This window comes from Vidua macroura, chromosome 7 (assembly GCF_024509145.1).
Source record: "Vidua macroura isolate BioBank_ID:100142 chromosome 7, ASM2450914v1, whole genome shotgun sequence".
NCBI classification, from domain to species: domain Eukaryota; kingdom Metazoa; phylum Chordata; class Aves; order Passeriformes; family Viduidae; genus Vidua; species Vidua macroura.
In genome coordinates, this window is record NC_071577.1 from 3,208,704 (window position 1) to 3,228,666 (window position 19,963).

Here is a 19,963-nt window from a genome sequence, read left to right on the forward strand (position 1 = left end):
TCCAAGCTCATCCCGGTGGGATTATGGGATGGACCCACCTCTGGCTGGACGCTGAGCTATCAAAGACACACCACGGGCACCCAGCCATGCTGGACAGGGAAAAGCAATCCCAGGAAAAATACCAAACCCACGTCCTGGAGCAAAGAAAGGCAATAAAACCACGGGAACACCCAAGAGTGCACAGCCCGAGGGTGGGAAGCAGCATCTGCTGCTGGCCAATGGAAGGTCCTCTCCAACAAGCACTGACTGTGCTGTAGGTGGGAGAGGACCCCTCCAGGAGCCTCAGTGAGGGGAAATCCCTGGCTGCCAAGAATTTGGGCTGATAAGAGCCAGCAGGGCTGGCAGGGCTGGGCGGTACCAAGCACCAGCAGGGCTGGAGATGGAGCCAGGTCCTTCCAGGTGCAGCCAAGGAGCTGCCAGCAGCAAAGAGAGCAGTGCACATCCCTGCCCACGCCACATTCCCAGCCCTCCCTGGAGCTGCAGGGTCCATCCCACCAGGGCACGTCCATGTCCGTGGGAAGCACAAGGAACAGGAGCTGCCGTGACACAAGACTGATCAACTCTGCCATAACGACCACCCTGCACCCCTGTTTTCCCTGGAAAATCCATTGAAAGCCTCACAAGACTGGGGTGCAAGCTCAGGGGAAATCTCCCACCCTACCCTAGGCCACAAATTGAAAATTGGGAAAAAAAAAAAAAAAAAAGGAGGAGCTTCCAATCAATTCCTCATCATCTTCTCCTCCACAGCAGAGCCAAGATCAACTCCAGGCACTTGCTGCTTTATGGCTTTTAATTTGCTTTTTCTTTCTCCAAAGTTGAGTCCTCTGGCTCTCCTACAAACATAGAAGTGTTTTTGGAGGTTTCTTTTAAAAACAGTCGGCTTTGCTTAGACATGAGCAACTTTAAACTTCTAGGGAGGAATTCGTGTCCCAGAGCCACAGCGCTCCCCACAACGCTTGTCCCACACAATGAATTTACTGCCAATGTTGCTTTTATCAATCACAAAACCCCAAGCAACTCAAATCCATGGGAGCAGATGGAGAAGAGACCCCCTCCACACCCCAGGGACACCCCAGCCCTGAGGGAGCTGCTCAGGGAGTGCCAGATGACACCAACCCACTTCAAGGTGCAAGGTCCTACAAAAGAAGATGTAAAAAGCCCCAGAGTGACTGAAACTTCCAAATTTTAGTAAACAACCTGCTTTAGGAACTTGGTTGTGCCCTGTGAATTCTTCACCTTCAAGATCTCCCTCATGGCTATGACACAACACAACGCTGGCCCTTGCTCCACAGGCTTCCCTCCAGTGGAAAATGATCCCACCAGCTCAGAATTCCCTCCTTTTCCCATGCTTGTACTGACAGATCTTCAGGCAGGTGAAAAAACACAATGTCCTTGAAACTAGCAACTTAAATTCAGCCTAAAAACCAGCACAGCCCCACACAGGTCCTCTGCAGCCTCCTGCAAGGCTGGGAAGGCTTTGGAAGCGGCCGGTGGCAGGGAACAGATCAGCCTGTGGCTCATCTCCCGGTGATCCAGGTGTCTTCCATGAGCCTTGCTGGAGGGGATGGGTGGGGAAGAGCTGGCTGCTGTTGAGATTTTCCCCTCAGAAGGTCGGCCTGAGCGTTCTCCAAGCCTGATGCCAGCCATGCCCATCAGTAATTCCTGACCCCACTGCCTCTCTCTTATCTCCTCCTCCTCCTCCACCGCTGAAGCCAACGCTTTCATCTTCCAAAAAAAAAAAAAGAAAAAACCCATCCAAGCCAAGCAAAGATAAAACCACCCCTTAAGACAACACCAAACACCAGCTCTTTGTACCAGAAAGAACACCCTGGTGTGAACTCACACGTCCGTCCCAGCACGAGCCTCCCGGGAGCTGCCAGGAGCACAACACACGGCGCTTGTAGTCCCTTTTCCAGCAAACAAGAAGGGACTTGTGGAAGCATCGGGACCTCCCATCCCTCCTGCAGCACCCTCACGTCCCAGGGGTTTGTTGTGGAGCCCATTCCCACCATGTGATGTGGGAACGGCTGCACCCAGCGCGGCGGCAGCGGAGCCCGGCCCCGCGCCACGCCGTGCCCTGCGCTTCCCTGCCAAGCCCCACGGAAAAATCCTGCCCTCGAGCTCCAGCTTGGCTCAGCTCCTGCTGCCAGGCAAGGGCAAGCCAAGCATGGCCAGTTTGATGGAGAAGGGAGGGGAATGAAGGCCGTTTTGGCTGCGTGCGTGCTGGTGCCTGGTGTCCGTCACGGCCTCCCTGCTGGGGGTGCCATCCTCCACAGGCAAAGCAGGATGGGAGAGCTTCCTTTGATAGCAGCCACTCTGGAGCACAAGTTCCCCCTGGATATCCATCACCAGCTACATGAGACTCAAATATAAATTAGTCTTGAAGGTGGGAAAAGGGAGTTTTCCCTGCAGGACCTCCTGCTGGTGCCCAGCACTGATGCCACGGCAGAGGAGGGTCCTGGAGATGCAGGTACCGCCCTCGAGCATCCACAGCAACCTCAAAGCCTACCCCAAATCCCTGAAAACGCTGCTGGTGTGGCACAGGTTTAAAGAACCTGGAAGTGCTGGAGGTGCTGCACAGGGCAGGAGCTCTTGTGAGGTTTTCAGGGACACAAAAAAGTTTTTCCTGGGACAACAGCCCAGGTCCTCCCGCTCCACAGCGACAAAACCATCACATGCACGCCCACCCTGGTAACTAACAGGGGGAAGCAAAGAAAGCCAGACTTGCTTCCAGGGTTTCAACACTACCACGGGCTGCAAGACCAGCCACGCCCTCAGGCATTCCCAAAAAAGCCAAGGCAGAGGGATGTCAGCAGTGGGAGAGTCCTCGGTGCAACGGATGCTGCCGGAATGCCGGCTCGGAGAGCGAGGCGCTCCCCAGGAGCGGATTCCTGCGCTCCTGAGAGCCAGTTAAAAACCCAGAGGTGGTATCTGCCCAAACATCTCTTGGTGAAGCAGTGAGATCAAAGGAGACCTCAGTGGGGACCATCCTGCAGCCTCGCCTGGACCTCTTGCCCAGGGGAGGGCTTGGTCAGTGTTTCCCTGAACCCACAGACATTTTTGTCTCCACAGTGTCCTACAGCAAGGAACTGCACAGATGGGCTGGAAGGCAATGGAAAACTCATCTCCACCAGGAACAGGCTCTTGTCTGATGTCCACCAGCCCTCATATCAGAAGAGGCAGAGTTCAGTCCTGGTCCATCCTGCCCCTGCTTCTGCCCAATGTTCTTCCAAGAGAAAAAAAAACCCATTTCCTAATTCAGGCAGGGCACTCCCAAAGGGGTTCTGCCTTTTTAACAGGGAGCTGTGGATGGATGCTCCTCTGGCAGGGCAAGGAGTTGAATCCAGACAAGTCCCACGGGGACCAACAAAACCATGAAAACCCAAAGTCACATCCAGTGCTGTGCTCCCACAGGAGGTAAACATAAAAGCCATAAACTCAAGCTTTAAAACCCTTGGATGGAACAGGAGTCCAGGAGAGAACTGTCTTCCTCCAAACCCTCACAGCCCCTCCAAAGTCCTTCACAAGCCCAAGAGCTTGGCCAGCAGCCAAAGCAAGACTGCTCCTGAAGGATGCTTGGGGCCAAAAGCATGGATCAAACATCTCTCAAAGCAGGGAAACTCAGATTTGAGCTGGATCAGGCAACAGCCCAAGCTCACACAGGCAATCGGTGGTGGAAGAGAAATGAATCCCAGATTTCCAGAGCCACAAAAAGACACTTTTAAAGAAAAAGATCCTGCCAGAATCACCAGGACAATGCACACAGACACCACGATTACCCAAGAGATCTCAGGCCAACACCCACAAAGAGCAGAGTAAGGGAAACCACGGAAGTGAAAAGGAGGGGAAACAGCTTCTCACCCCTGTGGGTCCTGCAAGAACCATCTCATGATCACCCAAGGGGGGCCACTCAGCCCCTCCTCCCCATCTCAAATCAACCAGATCCAGGAAGCTTGAAGGCAAAAGGCACAAATTGAGAAAATCCTGGAAGCTTGAAGGCAAAAGGCACTAATTGAGAAAATCCTGGAGCAGCTTGCTATCTTCCCACCCTCCAGCCGCAGTCCCAGCAGCTTCCCCTTCCTCGGATAATTTGGATGCTAATTTGGCCTTCAAGAGCTGTCAAAACCCAAAGTCCCTGAACTGCTGAGCTTCCCCAAGAGGAGGTGATGACAGAGCTTTAACTGCATCAACACTTCAGAGCCCTGTCCCCATCACCCTTCACTGATTCTGCCCTTGCCTGACGGAGAGGAGCTGCTGCAACGCCACGTGCTCTCCTTGTTCCTGGCTGGAAAACCAGTCCCACCAGCATGGCCAGAGAAGGGCAGGCACAAGAAAGTCACTCGTGCTGCTGGCTGGACAGGCTGCCACCACAGCTGGTGTGGAGAGGGCAACACAAAGCTCCAGAGATGAGCTGTAGACCACCAGAGACGAGGCAGCTCCCAGCAGGTCAACACAGACAACTCCATGCAGCTCTCCCAGCCCAAGTACTCCACCAAGATTGATCCATCTCCAGGTATCCTCAGTCAGGAGGTCCATTTTTGGGAAAAACAAGTGGTTTTGTTCCCAACTGGCCACCTGGAGACCAAGCAACGATCAATGAAACCTCTCTGGATTCCAAGAACTCATTCAAGCTGGGGCAAAACCACCCCTTGGTTTAATTTTCTAACACACCTTCCTGATTAATCCATCACTGCCCTGCTGCTGGATTACAGGACACCCTCAGCTATGCTGAAAATGCTGACAGGAGCCAAAATCCTCCTTTCTTTCCTCTCTTTGAGCAGAAACAAACAGAATCAGCACATTGCAAAGAATTCCCTCAAAACAGCAGGGTTTTTTAAGCTCCTCTTTGGTAAACATTCCCAAACCAGATTGCCTGGGACACCTGGGTTTAAGCAGCTTAACCCTTTCCTGGAGTTGATGGTGTTTCCATGGGAAGGAAAGATGGGGGTTGGTCACATCATGGGATGCTCCATGTTTGACCCAATCTCACAAACCAGGGATTTCCATGTGAGAAAGAGGGCAGAGATACCTGGAGAGCAAACTCCCAGGTGATGATGCAAGTGGGAAGAGGATGTGAGGACAGATGAGAGAATCGTGGAATGGCTTGGGTTGGAAAGGACCTTTAAGTTTGTCTCATGGGCAGGGACATCTTTTACTACCCCTGGGTGCTCCAAGCCCTGTCCAACCTGGCCTGGGACACTTCCAGGGATCCAGGGGCAGCCACGGCTGCTCTGGGCAACCTGTGCCAGGGCCTTGCCACCCTCACAGGGAAGAATTTCTTCTTAATATCTGATCTAAACCAACAAAAGCCTGGATTAGGACCTCAGGCTTGATCTCACCTGCAAACCCAGCCAGCTGCAGACCCATCCCAGAAAGTGTTCCTGCTTCCATCCAGAGCATGCTTTGAACACCACACCCATTACGTGGACACAAAGACCATGTGGCTCATTTTAGGTGGTTTTCAGCAGCACAAATCTTCACTTCAATTTCGCTTAGAGCTTCTCCAGGGGTGGGAATGAGCTTTCCAGGTGCAGACACCTACCTCTGGCAGCCAGGAGGGTGCCTGAGATGCACCAAAACCGGCTGCTGTTTATGCAACACAAGAGCAAACACCACGCATGCTTGTTTAATTAATTACCCCGAAATTAAAGCCCATCAGACTGCACAGAGACTCCGTGCAACCTGCAAATTAACTCAACCTGGGGCTGAGGGAGGTCAGACAGCATCCAAGCAGTGGCTCCAAGCGTTTTCCACAGCATCAGGAGTGCCATGAAGGGGAAAAAAACCCAAAACAACACCACCCACCTCCATCTGTCAGAGCTCCGGGGTTTTGTTGTTTCGGTCTCGCCAGGTTAAGAGCTGCTCAGTCCCATGACCGTGGGTCAGATGGCTGATAAGAAACCAATTTCATCACTTTTAAGCCCCAAATGTTTATGGGCAGGCTTTATCTGCAAACAAAGACACGCACTTTGAACTGCAGCTTTGCGTCAGTTTAAGAACACGGGAGGCCCGTGCTGGGATTAACGCGGTCCCAAAGAGAGCCAAAGTCTCCTCTCTGCAGCCTCCACCCTGTGTGATGGCAAAGCTGCTTCTCTGGGCCTGGACACAACGCTTGGCAAAAAATTCAGCCATTTTGGGGATAGATGCTCGTTATTTAGCAAGATGCTCTGGCACAAAAATAGTAATTGATGCAAATCTGGCAAAAACCTTTGTTCAAAATTAACTCTCCTTGCTGGACGGAGCAGGGTTGAATCTCAAACACTTTTTTTTTTGGCAGCATTAGTCACCAGGCAAAATTAAAATGATGCCTGAAAGTCATCCTAGAGCCACGGCAGGTGGTTCCCTGCTCAAAGCAGAGCTTCATTGCTTGAGTGAAGTAACCTCCACAACTCTGCATTGCACTCGCAAGGACAAGACACCTCCCCCGTGTGCATCAGACACAGGAGTGTCCCTAAAAAAAGGGACAACTCCGAGCCACCACAGAGGGAATGTTTCCAGAGGACAAGTTATTCCCTCTCTGCTGGCCCCAAGAAGTCAGCCCCAGGCAAGGCTGGAAGGAGACAAACCTGCCCTGGCTTCTCTTGGCCCAAGAGGAACCTCAGAGCTTCCCTGCTGGAGCCCCAGAGCCACGTGCTCCATTCATTCCCACTGAGATTTCACAGAATCCCAGAAGGGTTCGGGTTGGAAGGGACCTTAAAACCCTTCTTTGCCCATCCGTGGGCAAACAAACCTTCCACCAGACCAGGCTGCTCAATTCCCATACGTAAGACAGCACAGAGCTAAATTCTGGGGTTTTGGAGCTTGAATTAGGGGTGAAGCGTTATCAGCTGTGATAAGGGGGGTGGTCTTGGGCCAAATTAGAGGAAACAAGACAAAGCCACTGAGAGCCACACAGGGGACACATCAGACCCCAAAGCTTATCCTCTGTCTCGACAAGAACACCTCTTTTCAAAGAGCAAGGGCTAAACTGAGGTTAAAAATCCCCACGCGTTCCGGGACAGACCCTGGGTCAGCAGGCACATTCCCTGTGAGCAGCACAGAGCCCCCTCCATTTATGGATTCCTGTGGAAAACAGCTTCAGTCCCACCACCAGCTCTGCTCAGAGGCTGCTCTGACAACCACAGCGATGTGTTCTTCATTTCCAGACCCAAAACACGGGGCTGCAAGCAGCAGGCTCCTGGCTGGAGAAGACAAATCCATGGCACCTCCACCAACCTGCCCAGACACCACCTCCTGTTCTCAGCCCCTTCCACAGCAACATCAACATCCCACATTATTTTTTTCCCTGTTAGGATCAAGCTCTTCCGTATCTCGTTGTTGGTCACATCCAGCAGATGTTGGTGCCAGTGATGGGACAGCCCTGCCAGGAGAAGCAGCACTGACTGAGAGCAACCCTGAGGAAAAGACCTGGAATTCCAGGGAATGGGAGATGATTTACAAGGGCCTGGAGGGATAGGACAAGGGGGAATGGCTTTAAACTGACAGAGATGGGATAGTGGGAAGGAATTCCTCCCCGTGAGGGTGGGGAGGCCCTGGCAGAGGTTGCCCAGAGCAGCTGTGGCTGCCCCTGGACCCAAGGCCAGGTTGGATGGGGCTTGGAGAACCTGGGATAGTGCAAAGTGTCCCTGTCCTGGAATGAGGTGAGCTTTCAGGTCCCTTCCAACCCAAACCATTCCCTGATTCCAAGCAGGACATAGCTAGAACTTTCCAGGAGCTGAGGATGCTCTCCAGCACAACCAGCTGATGGCCACATACAGCCTGCAGGACTTTTCAGGGTCAGGCTGGAATTAGACATGCTCCTGATGAGGGAAAAAAACTCCCTAAATATCAAACCAATGCAGATGGACCTTCCTTCTTTTTTTTCTTTTTTTTTTTTTTTATTTTTTCTTTTTTTTTTTTTTAATTAAAACTTGCTTGAAGTGCCACATAAAAGAAGTGAAATCCCAGGCACAGCTGACGCATCAGGAGAGATTTATATTTAGAAGAATGACTTAAGTACTCGATCAACAGGAACAAAATGGGAACTTTTTCAGCAGGGTCCAGAAGGAGGAAAGAAAACCAAAAGGGAGACAGACACCATCACCCATTATTCCTTAGGGCAACATCCACTGGCATTTTAACCTCCCAACAACCCACTTTTTGCAGTGAATTCAGCTTTTTTTTTGGCCATGCATGATCCCAGTAAACAACATTTCCAGCCAGAACACATGATGTGCATCACAAGACAACTGGCACCAGTATTATTTTTAAATACCATCAGCTCCGCTTTTAACAGAACGACGGGAAATGTGTTATTACTCGAGCATAAAACAAATATATTGAGGTGATTAAAAAAAAAAAAAAGTAAAAAAAGCCATTCCCAAGTTTCACAGAGTGAAGATTTAGAGAGAGATAAAACAGAGCACCACCAGAAAAATATAATCCTTCAAAATCTGCCATTCCTCCTGCTGCATTTGTTCATCTGGGAGCTTTCAGTGTAAAAGTCAGAGCCCTGCTTAGCCGGATATCCGATCGTTTGCTGGGCCTCATCCCAAATTTCTCCAGCATTACTCACATATTCTTTGTGCAGGAAGGGGGATGAGGATTTTCTGGTGAAAGGCAGAAGTGAGGCAGAAGTGTTTGCAGCACTGTGGAGTGTGGGATTTCCATGGACAGGCTCAGACCTCTGCTTCCAAATTATTCCCATGCACAGAAGAAGAAAGAAATCAGGGAGATGCTGGGACTCTGCACTGTTTTGGAGCTGAGGATGAGCTGGGAGCTTTCCAGGCAGGAGCACTGGGCAGTGGATGCTCATCCCAAAGGAAGATGCTCTGCATCCTGGTAGTTCCCAGCAGCATCACCTCCCCTGCCAGCACTCCCACTGGGAATTACCCTCTGTCCCACTTTCACAAGCTCAATTGCCTTAAAGCAGGAATTACCTGCCCTTTCCCAGAGCAAAACACCTCCCCTTCCCTCTCCAAGCCAGGGGAGCACCTGATGCAGCATCACCACTCTGCGATCACAATCTCTTAAAAATGAGGCCCAACAGCAAATACTCCCACACTGGTTCATTTCCCCACCCCCACCAGGAGCTCTTTTGGAGTGATTTTAGAGCCCATTCTTGGAGACACGGGCACCACGACTGCAGGGACCACGGTGTAACCTTCCCACGGAGAAATACTGTGCCTCAGTTTCCCCGCACCATTCTCCAGTGGTATCCAAACCCCTCAGGACACACATTCCTCCCTTTTGCCTCAAGGATACATCTCCATCTGCCAGCGCTCGGGTTCCCAGCACAGCCAGGAAAACCAGCTTCCCTCGGGATGTCTGTAAGGCCAGGCTTCAAAACAGAGCCCAAGAGCGGAGTTGAGGGCGGGATGGAAGGGTCACAACGCAGACAGGGGGTTAAACACTCCCCCTTCCCAAATCCCTGCTCCAGGGCCCCGCATTCCTCTGCTCAAACAGCGTGCAGGGCATTCCTCTGCTCACTCTTTCCATGCCTGGCCGTGTCCTGGATGTGGTGGGTGTTTTAGGAGCTCCTGCTCTGCCCTGGCAGGAGCCTCAGGGATGTCCCGTGGCAGGGCCAGGTGCACAACCTGGGTTGGAAACACCTCAAAGCCCATCTCATTCCCATGGACAGGGACACCTATGCACTATCCCAGGTTGCTCCAAGCCCCATCCAACCTCTCCTTGGACACTTCCATCGATCCAGGGGCAGCCACAGCTTCTCCGGGTGCCAGGGCCTCCCCACCCTCACAGGGAAAAATTCCTTCCCAACATCCCATCTATCCCTGCCCTCTAAACCTGTGAGTTTAAAGCAATTCCCCCTTATCCTGTCACTCCATGCCCTTGTCAAACACCTCCCACGGCAGGTCCAGGAGCAGGGCCACTCTGGAGAGCACAGCACATCCCATGGGGATTTGGATGAGTCCCCGTGTCCTCCCCGTCACCGGGGTGGAGCTGCGACCTCGTTCCAGGGATCTCATCGGGCTCTGCAGGAGCCCAGATGGACCATCTGGCTAATTGAGTTAATTAAAGCATTTTTCAGCAGCGATTAACTTTCAGGCAGCTCTCCCTGAGGAGCAGGGGCCACAGCCTGGGAGCAGCAGGAGAGATGGGAAAAATTACTTGGAAGCACTGAGGGCACCGAGCTGCTCCTCTGCAGCGCTGGCTGACTCCAACAACTCCCAGTGAAAAAAACAACCCCAAATCCCCCAAAACTTTGCCTATTTTGCAGGATGTGAAGAGCCAGGCAGGGAAGGAGAGCACCACAGTGATGTCCCTATCCCAGAGCATCCTTCCCAGGCCACTCTTGGAATGATGAGCTGGTCAAGCACAGGGGCTCTGCTTTGTTGAGGAGGTAATTGTCACCCTCCGGGGAGAGCAAATACCTTGTCCATGGTCCATTCCCAGAAAACCAAGGAAAACACTTCCAAAGACTCCAGGAAAGCCTTGTTTTGTGGTCTCACTCCCTGATAAGCTCAGCTGCTGGAAAGGAGATGCTTTCTAGGAAGCTGGTATCAAAAAAAAAAAAAAAGACACAAAACACCCCCAATATAACCCATCCCAGTGCCAGGGATGCCAGGTTTTCCTCCCCTTTCCCCAAAAAAACCCCACTTGTCCCATCTGAGCAACCACGGGGTGCATCCCTGCAGAGGCAGCACTCCTGGGGAGGCTGCTCCAAGGAACCTGCAGCCAACAGCATCCACAGGGAAGGAGGAGCTATGGGATGCACCCCTCCCTTCTCCTCCTTTCGTTTTGTGGGATGCACTTGGGCACCTTCTCTTTTGTTTTCTGGGATGCACTCCCATCTGCTTCCCCTTTTTTTGTGGGATTTACTCACATCTCCTCCTTTTGAGGGATACCCTCATCTCCTCATCCTTTTTTTTTCTGGGACACACTCGCACCGCTGCTCTTTCTTCCAGGACGCACCCACACAAACCCTTCTCCTTCCGTGGGATGCATTTGCACGGCTCTTTTTGTCCTGCATCTGCCCACACATCTGCTCCTCCATCTCCCCCTTCTTTTTTGCAGGATGCACCCCTACCTCCTCCTCCTCCTTTTTTTTTGCAGGATACACCCACACAGGTCCTGCTTTTGTGGGATGGACTCACGGATCTCTTTTTTTCAGGATGCACTCAAGCATCTCTTTTTTTTTTCCTACCTCATCCTTTGCAAGGACCAGTTGCTCCCAGGCCCATTGGGAACTATTCCCTGCACTTCCTTAAGGATTCCAACAGCTCAACCTGCCACAAAGGTGGAGCCACACGCAGCCAAAAACCCCCACTGAGGATGTTCATGGCAAAATAAGCACGGAGGGGATTTGGGGCAGAGAGCAGAGCGATTCCCAAGGCCGGCTTTCCACGCAGGCTGCTGCCTGGGAAATGCTTCCCAGAGCAACCCCACCCCGGGAGCCCTAATCTGATGGCAGGTTTTCAATGGAGCAGCCAGGATGGGGAGGGAGAGAGGCTGGAGAGGGGGGAAAGAAAGCAAGGAAATGCCTCTGAGGTGAGGAGGTTTTTTTTCTCTGGCCGGGGACGCCTTGTTTTGTTTGCCTGCCTGCAGCGCTGCCATTTTCCGGAAGCCGGAGCGCTCACAGAAAAATGGGAAGTTTCTCTTTGTTTAATTTTAGCCGTGGCAGCCTCTGCACCGAGGGACCCAGCAGAGCCCCCCCGGCTGCTCTGGGAACGGATGTGAGCCAAGAGGACAGAGCAGCAGCAGGGAATGAGGCAGGAATTAGGGATTTAACATCTCCCAGGACGCCACGGCCCGGGCTGAAGCGCTCTCGGTCCCAGAAGTGTGTGAGACTGGGGAGACTTTGGGCTGAACTCCCTGTGTGACCACTGCATCCCTTACTCCAGCTCCTGGGGTTTTTTCCTGCTCCCTTTCTCCACGCTTGACCTGTGGAGGTGTTTTTAAATGGATAGCTTGAGCACCTTCCCCCACCACACCAAACAATTCTGCACTCAGCCCTGGACACATCAAGAAGTCCAACCAAACCCACTCTTGGACTTATCCCAGATTCATAACTTAGGGTGGAAAAGACCCTTAGGATCACAGCTTCCAGCAGCAGTGCCCATAAAACACCTCCTGCCCTGCTCCTCTGCACCGACCCATTGTTCAATTCCAAGAAAGCCTTTTTCTCCCCGTTCCTAAGGAAACAGCCGGCGTTGTTCAAACAAGGCCACACACCACGCTGACCCTGCCCCCCAAAAACGGCCTGGAACACTTTTTAGGGATGACCTAAAGCCCTTTATCCGGGCACAGTGACCAGGCAGGGCAGGAGAGGGGCGGCAGCTGGATTTATCCCCGAGAGAGGGAAAAGCAGGGAGCTTGTGCAGCACGGGATGAGCTGAGCAAGGCAGCCTCAGGATCCCACAGCAGAGCCCTGCAGGAGTCTTCGCTGGGTCAAGATTTTCTGGAGTCAGCTAGAAAATATCTGGTTTGGCTCTGTGGCAGTGAAAATCCCCTCTTGAAAATGATGGGATGGTCCCCAGGGTGACCCTCCCACGGAGCAGGAGAGGAAGCAACTCCAGAGAATGAACAGTGAAAAGGAAAGGCTTTCACAACATTATTATTAATATAATTTTCACTATTATTAAAGCTTTCCCCATCATTTAACAGGACTGCAAACCAGATGTGCATCACCACCCCTCCAATTTACACAAAAGCAGCCAGATGATGAAAAATCCCCCAACCCCAGAATGGTCTGGGTTAGAAGGGACCTTAAAGCTCATCTCATTCCATCCCCTGCCATGGGCAGGGACAGCTTCCACCATCCCAGGGTGCTTCAAGTCCCATCCAACCTGGCCTTGGACACTTGCAGGGATGCAGGGGCAGCCACAGCTGCTCTGTGCACCCTGTGCCAGGGCCTGCCCACCTTCCCAGGGAACAATTCCTGCCCAATATCCCATCTAAACCAACTCTCTTTCATTCTGAAGAAACACCAGAGCAATTACAAATAAGTGTCTGGGCCACCTTCTACCTTTGTGTTTTCATATAGAGAGGTTTGAGGCTACAAAGTTATTCTCCCAAACTGAAAGAAATTGGGTATTAGGCAGGAATTGGGAAAGTCCCTGCCCATTGGAAGGGGATGGAATGGGATGAGCTTTAAGGTCCCTTCCAGCAATCTGGGATTCTGTGATGATCCTACAAACAGGAGATGGGATGTGCCATCTTCCCACAGCTGGGTTTGACACAACCTCTCTCCTGGGTGGAGCAGGAACACCCACTCAGGTAGGAAAAAGCAGGAACATTTCTTTAGCCCCAGGAGCTGGGGAATGAGAGAGAGCGTGACTCTCCCATTGATATGCCAGCTGGGAATGGGAACAGGAACAGGAATGGGAACGGGAATGGGAACAGGAATGGGAACAGGAATGGGAACGGGAATGGGAACAGGAATGGGAACGGCTGCCTCCCAGCACCGAAAATAACCCCCTGCACAAATCCACATGGAATCGGCAGGTTAAAAATAGAAATATCCCGTGGGCTCATGGGGTTCCCAATGGAGGGGCAGCAGCTTGGCCACCAAAGAATGGGATTAAAGCCAGGAAATGCTGCTCGTGGCACACACCGAGCCATCCCTCCCAAAAACACGTGACCCACCCAGAATGCCAACTTCCCAGCAGAGGGACAAGAAGCCAATCCAGGGGCATAACGAAAGAGTTGGAAGTTTTGTGGTCTGCTCTTTGATCCATGAACTTTACCCTGGGAAAATCCATAACTTTACCTTGGGAAACACCTGGACCTGCAGCCCACCCCGAGGCAGCAGAGGGATTCCACGTGCTCCTGCATTCCCTGCTGCTGTGAGCCATCCACACATCCCTATCCAGACTCCCACACTTTTCCTTAGGAGCCCAGAGAAACAGAAATCCACGGAAATCACTTCAGGGACCACCAGGAGAAATTAAGAACTCCAGGCTGCAAGGAGGAGCTCAAGAGGGGAGAGATGCCACAGGTACCCTCAAAAATTATCCTTCAGTGTGGATGGTTGTGATGTTAATGGAACTGGGGCATCATTTGAGCACTAAAAACCAGATCTGAGCTGCTGGGAGCAAGTCTCTCTGCCTTGTTTGGGAAGCAAAGGGATTTGTCAGGACATGCACGTGCCAAAGCTGCAGGTCCTGCAAGAGCCTTCTCCTTTTTCCCCCTTCCTAAAACCCCAAACATTATTTATGGCCACAGAGCCAGCTGGGGCTGCAAACCCTTCTGAATGTAACAAACCCTGCAGCCTCATAATTACCAGCAAAGCTGCCCTGGTGTGCCCACAGGCTGGTGACACCAACCCTTCAGCTCCTCTAGGGACAGGGCTTGGCCCCACCACCTCCACCAGGAGCAGCCCAGGGTTTCTCCCGCCCCTCCAGCCTCTGCTTCCCCGTCCGTCAGTGGGATTTTCCCTGTGCCAGCGCCGGCAGAGCCGCGTGCTCCCTGCCCCAGCCAAGGCTGGCACGGCGCTGCCGGGGTCCCCAGACAATGCCAGCCCTGTGCCCAAGCCCTGGGCAGGGTTAATGCAGGGATTGCTGGCCAGGAGGGAGCCCAGGGAAGCAGCTCCTGCTGAGGGAAGCGGTGGGGGACGCGTTCCGTGCTTTCAAACCTCGCTCTGCAAATTTTGGGGAGCGGCTTGGATGGGTCCCGAGCTGGCGCTGGCAGTGGAGACGCCTCCTGCATCCTGACAGGGCATTGTCCAGAGGACAGGGAACTCCAGCAGCACCCACACCCTGCTCTCCATGAACACCTTGCTGCAGCCATCAGAGAATCCCAGAATGGTTTGGCTTGGAGGGACCATAAAGCCCATCCCATTCCCACCCCTGCCATGGCAGGGACAGCTTCCACCACCCCAGGCTGCTCCAAGCCCCAGTGTCCAACCTGGCCTTGGACACTGCCAGGGATTCAGGGGCAGCCAAAGCTGCTTGGGGAAAACTGTGCCAGCACCTCACAGGGAACAATTCCTTCCCAATCTCCCATCCAGCCCTGCCCTGTGGCAGTGGAAGCCATTCCCTGTGTCCTGTCCCTCCATGCCTTGTCCCCAGTCCCTCTCCAGCTCTCCTGGAACCCCTTTAGGCCCTGGAAGGGGCTCTGAGCTCTCTCCCTGGAGCTTTCCCTTCTCCAGGTGAACACCCCCAGCTCTCCCAGCCTGGCTCCAGACCAGAGATATCCCAGTTGCTAAGATATCCTAGTTAATATCCCAGTTAACAGGCAGAAATACATTTCCCAGTGGGTTGATCCCTTGTTTCAAAGCTGACTCATCACTGGTCACTGGGGAAATCAACACTTGGCTACAAAACTTTCCTGGGTGTTGCCATCCCCTGCTCCCTGTGGCCAGGGACAGCACCCGAGGAAATGGCTGGAGCTGTGCCAGGGGGGGTTAGGTTGGATTTTAGGAAAAGGTTCTTCCCCAGAGGGTGCTGGGCACTGCTCAGGCTCCCCAGGGAATGGGCACAGCCCCAAGGCTGCCAGAGTTCCAGGAGGGTTCGGACAACGCTCTCAGGGATGCCCAGGGTGGGATTGTTGGGGTGTCTGTGCAGGGCCAGGGCTTGGACTGGATGATCCTTGTGGGTTCCTCCCAGCTCAGGAAATTCCATGATTCTATAAAAACCCATCCTACCTCCTCACCATCTCCCGTGGAGCCTCTGGGCCAGCCCGCAAAGCTCAGGTGCTTTCAGGACAGATTTCGGGCAGGAAAGAAAAGGCAGGTGCCAAACCCGAGGTGAGGTTATTTGCATTCACTCCTGCGCCAGCTGCCGGCAGAAATCCACCCACGGAGCCAGGAGGTGACACAACTGTCAGACCCCTTGGAAATAAGGAGACTGAGGAGGATGCAAACTCCCCTGCACCTCTCCAGCTGCCAGCTCGCTCCGCACACACAGCCCCGGCCACAAAAAGCCTCTTGCCAGATTTAAATGCTTTTCCCATTAAAACAAAACAGAAACAAAACAAAACACACACAGTGTCTAAACCACCTCCTTACCATCCACACAAGCTCTTGCAAGCAACCCCACCAGGCTAAAATAAATATTTTAGCTTCGCAAATAGTTTTCCTCTCATTAAAAGGCAAACATAATTAGGATGTCGAGCGCCGGCTGCAATCACTCCACGCTGCTCCGGCTCTGGTTGATTAAAAGTAACGAAGCTGCTATTTTTGAAAAGCACATTCCCTTCCACAGCCTGAACGGGGTTATTTTGGAAATATATGACCATGGAAAGCTGGCATCTCTGCCTGCAAAATTCCCCAGCCAGGAGGGGATGTGCTTAATGGGTCCGTGGGATGGGGGTCATGAGAAAAGTGGGAATTCTTTTGCTGTGAGCGACCAGGGGGATAAATCTCACTGTGGGAAGAACATGGAGACCCTGGAAAGCTGAGGGAATCATGGAATCATGGATGGTTTGGGTTGGAAGGGACCTCAAAGTTCACCTCATGGGCAGGGACACCTTCCACCAAACCAGGGCTGCTCCAAGCCCCATCCAACACCTCCAGGGATGGGGCAGTCCCAGCTCATCAGGGCAAGCTGCTCCAGAGAAAAGGAGGAAAGAAGGAAAAAGCAGAACAGCAGAGAAGAGCTGCCACCAGAGATGCTGTCCCCTCTGCAGGGTCTGGTACCAACACAGCTGGGCAGGAGCAAGAGCCAGGAGGAGACGTGAACGTTCCGAGGATCCCGGAATTATTTAGGTTGGAAAAGCTCTCTGAAAGCTTCAAGCCCGAGCATTAACCCAGCTGCCAAACCCACCGCTGACCCCTGTCACACCTACAAGCCATCCCAGGAGGATGTTATTCTTATTACCAAGAATTTTTTCTACTTTAAGGCAAATTTAAGCATCCCGCTGGTGCAGTCAGGCAGGAGGAAATCCAGGATGGATCCTTATTCCAGAGCCTCAGCATCCAGACAGAGCTGTCAACACAACACAGCCCCCACTCCAACTCCTACCCAAGCTGCTGCTCCATTCAGCATAACTGAATCATTAACTTGCAATGTATATATTAATTAACAGCCAAAACTCAATCATTGCAAATCTCAGGGAGCATCAGGCAGCGAGCACAGGCTGGAGAGGGGAGGAAGGCAGTGATGGGCATTCCAGAGCTGGGAATTTGCATCCGCCTGATCCCGCAGCTCCTCTGGGTTTTGGGGCTTTGATGCAGCGTGGTTTAATTTGGGCACAGAACAACTTCACGGTCACTGCTGTCCCCCTTTGGACCAAAGTTATGCCGAGCCTACTCCTGAATAGCCAGGGATCCCAGAAAATCGGTGTTCCCGGGAGCCCGAGGCTGCAGCACACCACACACCTGCACAACTCCACCTCTCCCACCCAGCGCCGTCCCGGGAGCAACAGCTGGAAAACCAAGCCCCGCGCGGCATCCCTCCGCTCCCAAAGCATCCCCGCGCAGCCAGCAAGGAGCAAAAAGGTCAGCGAGCCCCCGGCGAGCTGGGAAAACCCTCCTGGAACAGGAATGCCAGGCACAGCCGGTGGAATGCCGCTCAAAAGAGCCCCGAACTCCCCCCGGAGCGTCCCAGCCGTGGCCGATAAGGAAGAGGAGCCAGCCCGGCCCGGCGCCTCCGCGCTGGCTGTCGGACGCGTCCGGGGACACCGGCAGGGTGACAACGCGGGGAGCCGTGCCCATCGCGCCCATCGCGCCCATCCCCTCGCCGCAGCGCCAGCGGGACCTGGGGGACAACGGGCACGGCACACCCGCCACACGGCATCTCCCCAGGAACGGGGACACGGAGCCACGCGTGTCGCGGCCACGCTCACACCTTGGCACAGCACATGGCGGCGGGGACACAAGGCAGGGACACGAACGAACACCGAGCACAAAACGCGGCCATACACCCAGGGGACACGCCACACACAGTCACACACACACACAGGGACACACAGGGACACAGTCACACAGGCAGGGGACACACTATACACACAGTCACACACACACAGGGACACAGTCACACAGGCAGGGGACACACTATACACGCAGTCACACACACACAGTGGACACAGTCACACAGGCAGGGGACACACTATACACACAGTCACACACACACACAGGGACACACAGGGACACAGTCACACAGGCAGGGGACACACTACACACACAGTCACACACACACAGAGTCACAGTCACACACGCAGGGGACATTTGGCACGCACAGTCACCCAGGACACACGCACAAAGTGGCACACGGAGGACAGTCACACTCAGACAGGACACACACACACACACAGCGACAGCCCCACAGAGGACGCTCAGAGTGTCACACACACACAGTGCCACACGCGACACTTGTACACAGTCGCACACGCACAGAGGGCACTTTACACACGCTCACAAGCACACGCACGGTGTCACAGTGTCACACAAACACTCACACTCTCACACTCTCGCTCTCCCCAGCCGCCTCCCCGCGCTCCGCCGCTGCCTCACCCCCGACCCTCCACCGCCGCCGCCCTCCCTACAAACTTTTCCCCGGCGGCCCCGGCAGCCCGCGGGGAGCCGCTGCCGGCCCCGGTAGCCCCCGGGCTCGCCCAGCTCCCGGCTCTCACCTGCGCCCAGCCCCGACACCGGCAGCACCGGGAGCGGCCCCGCTGCGCTCCCGGGCACGGGCCGCGCGCGCCCGCCCGCTCTGACGTCACGGGGCGTGGCCGGGGCGTGGCCGGGGCGTGGCCCCGCGGAGGGGCGGGAGCGCGGGGGGCGCCGCGGGCGGGGGGAGATGCTCGTGTGAAACACGTGGGGAGGGGAGGAGGACGGGAAAAGCGGGATGGGGGAGCGGCGGGGAGCGTCCCTGGGCCAGGGGCGAGGGGGCGAGTGCGAGCCACGCCCGCCCCGCCCGGCGTTAGCGACGGTGGTCACGCTCGTGGTGGCCACGCTCAAACCTTGCGCGCTGGGCAGCTGAGGGTTTATGCCCCCCCCTCCCCCCCCCCCCGACCTTTTTTTTGGCCGTTTTTGTCACGGAAGCGAAGCTGCGAAATCCTGGTAAAGCAGAAATCCCGCCCCTGTTGCTCTCCCAGGCTGGGAAAGGCAGGAGAAACGCGGAGGAAAACGCTAAACTCTGGTTTCTTGCGTTAGCCACGGTCGGAGAGCGGCTTCAACTTCCCACAGCACCCAACGCCGGAAAAAAAGGGGGTTGTGCTCCCTAAAATCCCATAGACTGAGGGAGCATCCCACCCTGGGGTTGTGCTGCCTGCTGGGATGCAGGGTTAGGAAATGGGCTGCCAGGAGCATCAGCACAACAGGACAGGCATGGACACGAAGTGCACCCAGAGGTGGTGGCCACCAAGACCACCACAGTGACCATCTCCCAAAGGCTGGAACACCCTTTGGAAAAGCAGCTGAGTGAGAAATACCGGAGCAGATGGGTCCGGGCTACTCAAGCCGCTGCTCTTCCCAGCCCCTCCTTGTTTTTTTCCTGGGTTTAATCGGGATCTGATGATTAAATTTCCTCTTCCTGGTGCTGGCTCCTCCTGCGCCCAGCACGGCAGAAGGAGACAGAGTTTTGGCTGGGCTGAGACAAAAGTGGGGTGGCTGTGAGTCCTTGCATGGCCAGACCCCATCCCAGGGGTCAGCTGGGACTTCCCAGCCTCATCCCAGCTTTTTCCTGGCTCCCCAAAACGAGCCACACAGAACCACTTCAAAGCACCCTTGGGAGCTCCTTTCTGCGGCATTATTTGGGGAGCTTTGGGGTTTCTCCAAGGGGAGCTCCCTGTAGCCGGATAACCCGGTTCTCTAACTGCAACAGGACACTTCTATCCTGTTTTGCCAGTGGAAAACACTGGGATGGCACCTGGGATGCAGCTGGGCTGGGTGCTGCCCCCATCCGTGCCTTGGCACCAAGCCTGGGGTGCTCCTGTCCCTCTGCTCCTGCAAAACTCTCATTAAAATCAGTATTTCATTTGCTGGTTTGTTCCTCTTTTCCATCTCTAGTGTGATTCCCTATCTCTTTGGATACTGGATAGTCCAAATTCATTCCTGTCTTGGGCTGGCACCTTGAGTGGCTTT

General features: G+C 54.0%; 1 protein-coding gene across 2 annotated transcripts in view; it reads right to left on the reverse strand.

Moving 5' to 3' along the window:
• SH3BP4 (SH3 domain binding protein 4) overlaps positions 1–18,595 on the reverse strand; it is a 33,997-nt gene extending 15,402 nt beyond the window's left edge. Inside the window, exon 1 of one of the 2 annotated variants that reach the window (XM_053982761.1) lies at positions 18,511–18,595. The gene's annotated coding sequence lies outside the window, so the exon portion shown is untranslated. Of the gene's footprint in view, positions 1–5,805; positions 5,840–18,510 lie in introns of those variants that run through there. The other variant, XM_053982762.1, reaches the window with a different exon arrangement.
• Between the last annotated feature and the right edge of the window lie 1,368 nt (positions 18,596–19,963).